This window comes from Geospiza fortis, unplaced genomic scaffold (assembly GCF_000277835.1).
Source record: "Geospiza fortis unplaced genomic scaffold, GeoFor_1.0 scaffold27, whole genome shotgun sequence".
In the NCBI taxonomy this organism is placed as follows: domain Eukaryota; kingdom Metazoa; phylum Chordata; class Aves; order Passeriformes; family Thraupidae; genus Geospiza; species Geospiza fortis.
Window position 1 is genome coordinate 250,486 of NW_005054329.1, and position 9,342 is coordinate 259,827.

Sequence of the window (9,342 nt, forward strand, 5' to 3'; positions counted from 1 at the left end):
GCTGGGACGCTCCAGGACGGGCTGCGGCTGCCTCCAGTTGTCTCCCAAGCAAACCGCACAATACGCCACCGTCCAGTGGCAGTGAAAACACAAATGCAACACATTTCACAGACAATTTCAAGAAGAAAAGCTCAGGAAAGCATAAATCCTCTGCACCTTCCCTCGAACAGGGACACGAAGATAACCTCCTCGTCCCGTGGAGCCCGTTGTTTCCCTGACCAGCACCTTTGCTGTCATACTGCCTTAGTGTTTGTGTTTTTTCTTTTTCTTCAAAATAAATGTGAATAGAAAATATTTTGTGTTATTTACTGGCAACCGACTAGTCCCGTAAAGATGGTGCTTTTGCAACAGTGCTTCCCAAGGCAGCCTTTTAGCTATAACGAATTACACTGTCATCAGTGTAGATTAACTCATTCAAATGAACATTAAATTGCCCTGACAATACTGCACGGACTTCATATCCTGAATTTAACTCTTGTCAAGAAAATTCCCTCCCCTGTACACAAGTACTCTCTATTATAACACACATTCACACAAATACACTCACACACACACACACAGAGCAGCGTGTTGGGTTGAATTCTGAGATTATAAAATTTTCATTAAACCTATCTTATAGGGTGTTTATAGGTATTTTTTCAGCTTCCCAAGAGGAACACAAGGTTATGCACTCTTTTTGCACAAGGCAATCTCACAACAGGAAACTAATCTTGACAAATGACCAGACTTTGATAGCTGTGATCTAAACCACTGCTCGTTAGACTGTTCATTTTATAAACGAATGGTAATAAACCTGTTGGGAAGTGTAGGATAGCAGGAATACTTTACAGAGCACCCCTTTACAGGTTTCAATCAAGGCCATAAATTTGAAGGGGAGCACACAGATATTCTGTGCTGAGACAAAGACTCTGTCCCATACCAACAACATTTAAAGGAATTTTTTTTTTTTTGCTTTCTATACCTTTTAGAAATAATTTGCGTAACTCTGGCTTTTAACTCCCATGGCTGATTATCTCCAGCTCTCTTAAGCTAATGTCAAACCTCAAAATCCTTGGAAGTGTTAAAGTATGTGGAGAGTGGAAATCAAATGCCTTTATTAGAAGCCGCAGGAAATCTCCGACTCCTAAGCACAACGAAAACATTCCAGAGAAAATCATTCAAAGAGGACAAAGAAGAAAAGCAGAACAAGAAAACCTTGTTTTGAATCAATGATTGCGGAGTTTTATAAATAAATTCTGTTGCCTGGACAATTTTGAAAGACAACTCAATAGGTTTAGGAGTTTTTAAGTGTGTTTGCCTGTATGCCTGGAACACTTGGGGGACTCAGCCAAGCTAAAGCTCAGAACAATGGCCTGTCTGTCCATCAGAGTATTTACAATAAATGCTCTGAAGCAACTTTACAGTACTAGATAATCAAAAAGTCTTTACCAGCCAAAACTGTGTGAACTTAAATTAATTTTGCATATGTATCAGGGCAATGCAAATGCTAAGACATGTCCTGACTTTAACCAGTAGATGAAAATGTTCACCAGCGGAAGAGGCCATAAAGATTTTATTTGTTAGGATATCCCTGTGAAGGCAGGCTGAATCAGTAATCCTTAGAAACAACCACAGTTACATGATCCACTGTGCCTTCCTGCATGGCACAGCCATCTGGAGTGCAATACGGAGCCCTGATTTATTATATCCCACGCGGTTATCTCACAGTAAGTTTGACCCTGCTTTGCTCCTGAGAATCTCGGCTCTGCTGTTTACTCTCCTGGTGCCCTGACAACCCACCCTTTACCTTTCTGTGGCTCAGCCAGGTCCTTCATTTCCTCCTGTCTGTGGGCAAATAGATTTTAATTGTTTTATTATAACTAATTTAATCTGTGCTGAGAGATGTCCGTGTGCAGTGTGAAATTTGCCGCTCACATTAAGCATGGTTCAAGAGGTTTGTTATACAGGACAAAGGTAGAAAAATCGACTAATTCAGTCAGGTTGTTTATGTACTGGGCCTCTGCCATGAAGCAGTAAATAGGAAGTTATTAAGCTGTGTTTGATGTATGCAGGAGGACAGATGCTGCTTCCTACCTATCAGAGACCTTCAGTCATTTCCCTTTCTGTGTTATTCTGACATTATGCGTTGCAGCAACCACAGCAGATACCTGGCTTTTCTTTATTTAATAAATATGCAGAGGTAGGGGTCACGGCTTTTGTAAGTACTCTTGGTGCAGTCTCTATGTGTGGCATTTTTCCTCTGCTGGGATATCCCTGCTGGCCTGCTCTGATGCTGGAAGTTTGCTTCACACTCCTGTGCTATGAAACAGGGTAGAGCCAGAGTAAAGTACAGCATGTTTTTCACACAAGAGAGTCTTATTAAGAGAAGAAATTAAATTACTAATGAAAGATAGCTGTTCCTTGCTCTTCGGGATAAATTTTGATATTCTTTCTTTAGATGACATAGGATTGGAAAAACAGTGTGCATGGGGTTTTTCTAGCACAGGACTTGAATATTTTTTGTAGTGTCTTACAGTTCATGGGTGCTTATAAAGTGGAAAAACTGTTGCTTGGTTGCACTCAATTCAGAATACACAAAACATCCTGAATGCAGTAAAGCAGAACAGGAATATTATAAATTTATTATTTGAAACCCCCCACCCCCTTAAAAATGAAATAATCCATTTAACATATTTTCCCTGCAGATGAAATAATTACATATTTTATTAAAGCCAATTTCATAGCTGAAACTTCAGTATAAGAAAGATAATTCCCTTTCATCAAGTAGTAATAAAATGTGCAAAATTTTTAAGTTTCTAGAAAAAAACTGTAATATCTAGAGAGCAACTGAAACAAAGAAACCTTTTTATTCTTCAGGGAGAACTGAAGAAAATATTTATTAACCCTCTATCCACAGGTGCTGTAGTATGAACACCAGCCACTGGTGAAAGCTTGTGTTAAATCTGCCTTTCACAATGCGGATTTAGACTCACAAATTACATATTGCCTACCTTGGTAATGAATTACTTTTTCTTCATGTAAATATTTTACCTGTATTTCTGTGACGAGTGCTGTACTCCCCTGCCAAGACAAGCTGACGGCTAAAACAACTATAAGGGACACATATTATGCCATGCCAAGTCTTGCTGTGAAGCTGGTGGAACTTTGACCATGGACAAGGTCAGAGCCACCAGCACCCATTGTCACTGTGCCCACCTCAAACCTGTGCCCACCAGCAGCTCTGGGGTGGAACTGGGATGCTTAGACAAAAGCACAAAGACACGCAGGATTTAAAGCTCACAGCCTAATGCAACTTGCTCAAGTGGGACCAGAATGACCTAAATAGTTACATCTCCCCTAACTATAAAGTACAACATAAAATGCAAAGTGCAGAGCAGTTTCTCGCTTTGAGCAGAATGTGACACAATGAATTCTTCTCTTTGCTTAATTTTCATCCCCTAATTGACCACTTTGTTCAACTGTCTTCCATCACTGCCATGCTGTTCTATTTTATAGCATTTTTCCATACAACACTTTGATGGGAAAATTTATGAAGAATAGAATTATTGCTGTTAGAAGGGAATTAAAACAATTTTTCATTTACAAAGTCACTGATATTGCTCTACTGTGCTCCACCTTTGGGAATCCAATTGCTCTTCTCAGCTACTCCCATTCCTCTTTATAGCACAGCAATTGCACTGTACAGATTATGGCTGCAATTTTCTCCTAATCTTTTCTGTAGAACAGAAACTGTTATAAAAGTTAAGGGCACCAACTGAATTGATAAAGCTAGGGCTGCAATTAAGACTTAATGAATTAACAAAATATGTGATTTTGTTAGAGTTACATTTCTAGGCAGTGCAAACATTTGTGAGATAACATTATTTTTGTCCATAAGTTTCAAAGAGGCTAAATGGGCTTCTGCTGCTGTGCTTTTTGCATTCTCCAAATCACATTGATGTAAAAACATCGTATTTTTGGGGGCATTTGTGCTTCTGCCACAGCTCTACCTAGCTGGGGGGCAGTGGTCACCAAAACAAAATGGGCAGTCCTTTTTTTTCCCGTTGGATTCTTATTCAGATATTTACACAAATTAAATTAAATCCACCTCGATCTCCTTTTGTGCCCTCGCCAGGATCCAGTGGATGAAGTGGCCTCTGGAGGGGCCCTGAGGAACAGGCTGGGATGCCGCTCCAGTCTCTGCTCTGACAGACATCTTATCCTGCTTGTTCACTAAATGGCACACTGAATTTACATCACCAACAACACAGGGAAAATCTTCTAATGCAATTTTTATATGAGATTTCACCCTAAAGGCCCCATAAGCAGGGAAATTGTACTGTTGTGATTCACTGGCCTGGTCTTCACTTTTACAGAAAAAAAATAATCATGTCAAAGCAATTCAAATGTAATTTCTAAGTTATTTCAAGAAACGTTATTTGCCTGTATAAAACAAAATCACTTCCTGTGCCTGCTGCAGTGATGCTGGTGGAGAGCTTGTGCCCAAACTCAGCAGCACAGCCAATTTAGCAACTGATTTGCAAGGGAAAGATACCTTAGTCCTGTGGTGTTAATGTCTTTGCAGTGGGGGGTCTATTGCCAGCTTCTCCAAACTCATCAACACAATCTATTATTAATACCCAGAAAGGCTTTATAGTATCTTTATAGCACAAGGCAATGAAAGCTCTGTGGTGTAATCTGTTATCTATATTGCAAAAACATGTGAAATAAAACAAAACATAGACACTTCATAAACAAAATGTTTCATCTATTATATCTCTCTGCCTCCCCTGTATATAAAGCAGTGGGGTGCAGGAAAGGCATTCAGAGAGATTTGCTGTTAGATGTAGCACAGGCTCCTTTTAAAATTCTATTTGTATTGTCACAAATTTTACACTGAATGAAAATTTCTGCTTCTTTCACTGAGATAGAAATATTCGAATATTTGCAAAATTAGGATGTGTTCTGTCAGTAGAGCAAAGGGTGTTAGGTGTAAAATACAGCTTCTACACTCCTACAGGAAAACTGTTTGACAAAGGGACGAGCTGGCTGAGCCGCAGTGAGGAGCCAGCTGCAGCAGGGCGACGAGGGGGCACAGCCTGGGGCAGGGCCAGGTAGAGGTGTCAGGGCATTGCCATGGCACGAGCTAAGGAATTTGTCTCCAGTAAGCAGCAGCAAAACCAATTGCCCACTGGAGGCAGTTATTTCTCACAAGAACAGAATTTGAGCAAAGTTGGATCTTTTCTTCTACTATTGATATGCGTGACAAGATTTGATATGAAAAGCCCAGAATTACCCTACTTTTAATCCCTAGGAACAGACACAGTTAGAGAGATTGTTTAGTATAAACAATATACTATTATTTATTTAGAATAAATAAACACAGTTTAAAACTCAAGAAGGTTTTGTTTCAAATAAACAGATTGTGGCAAAGGTGGAACTGAGAGGGAAGCATGAAGCAGTTTTGTGTACTTGGTGCATGTATGTTTGCAATACAGTAAGAACAAAAAAAGTCCTCAACATAGGGCTGTGTCTTATTTCCCAGATGCCTTTTTATGTTCTTTGCCGGTTGAAAATAAATTGTTCTTTTGTAGTGTTTGTCTTTTCAGTCCAACTGTCAGCTATTATTTTTCTATTTCCTCTTTTTGTCACTTTGCATTATTTTTGGTGCTGTAATTCCCATTTGTTCCCACTCCTATCTTCCTGTCTCCCATTGTTCCATTTTTTAATCCCCAGTTTTACTCTTCTTTGGCTCTTTTTTGGCCCATTCTCAGTAGGGTTTGAGAGAATACCCAGGCGTGACTCCCTGCTATAGCAACCACACCTCCCCAGGAAAGCCACAACAATCTCTTCGGGAGGAGGAAAGTCTTTCACAAGCTGGCAGCAAAAGTAAATCCTTCTTCAAGGAACAAGAAGGATTAGCAGGGAGCAGTGGGCTGCAGACTTAACCCTACCCTTCATTTCTTTAAAGCACCAGTCACTCAGAACCCTGCTGTGATGTACAATTAAACAGAACCCAAAAAAATCCTGAATGACACAAGAGCAGGATTGTGTAAAGGTTTAATTCCACTTTAATACCTTTCCAAGTTCAGAACTCAAAGATAGCAATTTAACCCAAGAATCCCCATCCGAGCATGAAAAGTTGCTGCTTGTCTTACAAAAGTTCCAGCTATATTCTGCTCTAAATCGTGCTCTTTTAGGCTGACCCTTAATGGATGAAATTTTTCTCCCCCAATCATCTCACATCGTTTCTCTTTACAGTCCTCCTTTCACAAACTTTGTTCTTCTGATAAAAACAAGAGACTCTTACCAGAAGCACAGAGCTTTGTAAAAAGGACCACTGAAAAGGGAAAAGGAACACTATAAAACCCCAACACAAACCCCCAAAACTCAGGTAACTAAAGGTGTCTGCTGCCACGCCTAAGAATGGTAATTTATTCTTGTAACATGAAGTGACTCTTATTAAGCTTATGTCAATTACTTACTATTAATATTAGCATGGAAAATAAATACTCCTCTTAATACAGTGTTTTTTGAAGACTTGAAACATCTGATTCATCTTTTTTAAATTAAAGAACAGACGAGCCTGGTTGTTCTAGTATGGATGACTACTAAAGTTGCTCTATAAACTGAATTTTTAAGATTAGACACAGAACTATGAAAACCTCCTGGCTTCTGTAAGGCCAAATATGGTTGACAGACTAAGTCAGACTGAGTCCTAAGACTCAGCTATCAGCATCTGTGTTTGTATTTAGGCTTTAGTAAACTAGATGCTCTAAAGCCATACAAAGAGATTTATCAGTAAGCAGGGCCCTACAGCATGCCCAGGTCCTCCTCCTGCCTCGAACGTCTGCACAGGTTTTAAGTTATTCCAGCAGTCAAACATTTATAACACAGGACACTTCCACATGTGTGAAAATGAAATCCCATTAGACACCAACAACATTATTAGGCATGCAAAGAGGATTATTCCTTTAAGCTCACAAGACTGAAAGGTTTGTCTAAACATTTTATTAACTTTTCCAGATTTTTTTTAATTAAATGAAAAGTTGTAAGTAGGTCAAAGCTGAAATACTTAAATACTACTTAACTTTTGGTTAAGGATATGTATATATGCTATACACACACACACAGAGAAAAAATAAAGATGCCTGCTAGAGAAAAAGTGTACAAAATCCTCTCATATCTTATCAGCACATTCCTTGCTTTCAGCAAGAAAATTTTTATGGCTTGGAATTGTTCTAGAAAAGCACCAAAATGTTACATGGTGTCGCTTTGGGTTCCATATATATTTCCAAAAATGAGATGCCTTGTTGAATATCTGGTTGAAAAGAAATCCTGCTCTGATTGCACTGTCCTTTTTACAGATCTGATAAAGCCCTTTTTTTCAAAACACGATATTTGCTGAAATGCATTGAAGTTTGCTCATCAACAGCTCTGATGTTCTTAAGATCATCTGTTAAAGAAGAACAAGGGAGTAGAAGCTGTGTCAGCTTTTGCTTCAAGTAAGTGAGATGCGAAACTCCTGAGGGAGCATCAGGAACAGGACTGGGTCCTCATTCACAGGGAAGATGACTTTAGAACCAACCAGCTCCATCGGCAGTTTGGTCCTACTTTTCGGCATTTGAGGGTTGTTCACTGTTATCTCAATTTGCTATTGGAAGGAAAGCAATTCTCTGTTTGGATGTCCCACCAGCACACGTCCCAAGGCACAGAGCAGCCTGCCCCGGGAACGCGAGGGGCAGCACTCGCCTGTCCGTGCTGGTCACAGCCTGGTTTGTCACAGACAGGCAGGGCTGACCTACACATTGCTCTTGTCACTTCACTGACAATAGGCGTTAAAATATTTAAGATTTACTTCTAGCACTGCATGGAGCAGGCAGGAAATGTAGAAGCTTGGGTGTACAAGTTAATGAAATATGGTTGGGTGAACATAAGCTCTTAATTTAGACAATAACAGTTACCGCCACAGTGTCTTTGTGTCCGCTTTATGAAAGTCATAAACTCTCCAAAGAAAAGCAGGAGCTATTTCACCCTGATGGTCTTTGACTCCCTCTCACTACCTGCTGGCACAGTTAGAAAGTATCAACTGCCTTTGAACAGATTAGGACCAAGTTAAAGTGTGACAACATCTTAAGCTTTCTCCACATGTTGCCAATGATTTCCAACTAAAGATGTTACCCTCATCACTTCTGCCACAATGATAAGAATCTATAGCCGGCTCGCTTGAGGAGATAAAGGCAGTTTAGCAGGAAGTATAAAGCACTCCAACTTGCTAAGCTAAGTGGCTGGCTGTCCCAAACTAGCTGAATTTTTCCTCTACAAAGCACAAAATCCTTATCATTAGGGACTTAAGCTGCTTTTTATTTTGAGACAAAAAGAATACTGTTTATTGGCATCCAACTCAAACCAGCTGTAAACAGTTGCTTTGATGAAGAAGCAGCTACAACTTCAGCGTGCCCGAAGGCACAAACCCACCGAATGCCAATCATTAAAGGAAGAATGTAAGGTGTATATAGGGTCAAAAGAAGGCCAAGGGACATTTGCAACCTCAGGGATCTTGGGTAGCTCACTTTGCCTTTAGAACCAGTAGAGGAATTGAAGCTGTTCTGCTGTATGACCTCTATCTCCAGAGGCAGCTCTGGGCTCGGCTCAGAGGAGCAGCAGACCTGCAGTGTAAGGCTTTTCTCCCCAGCACGACTGGGGGAGCCACATCATGAACTTTGATTTGACAGAGCCTGAATGGCTCCAGGATGCTGCACCTCATGGCACCCATGCAGGAGCCACGCAGAAGGCTCTGGCAGCAGGAGTCCTGCCAGTGTCCATAGACATTTGAATCACTGATGTGCAGGTAATTTTAATTCTTCTTGTGACTTCTTTCATCTAGAGACACTTTACTGGTTGCAACATCTATTTAAATTAATATGCCCCACCAACAATTTTGGTCACAGCCAAACTAATGTGGACCCTTACAAAATTAAATGCCAGCTGCTCCAGGCAGCCCAGGGGATGGGCTGGCATCTGCTGCTGGCCCTCCTGCCATTCTTCTTCCTCCTCACCCCTCTGCCTAGTGGATACTGATGCCTCTCAGTTGTTCCAGGCTCCCTCCCACTCCCCATCCCCAGCACAGCATCAAATCTTTCCCAGAAAGAGCAGCAGCACAAAGCGTTTCAGCATGGAATGGCAGAGGTGGCTGGTGGGGCATGGGGTTCCTGGTCCTTTATAAGATCAGAGTGGCTTTTCAGTGGGAATTCAAACACCGAGTGAACTCAGCTGCCGGGCTGCACATGCAAACCAGCTCTCACTCGTGCCACGTGAGTTGGGATGTTTTATAGGAGCATGTTGTTTCTGTACAAGGCTCTG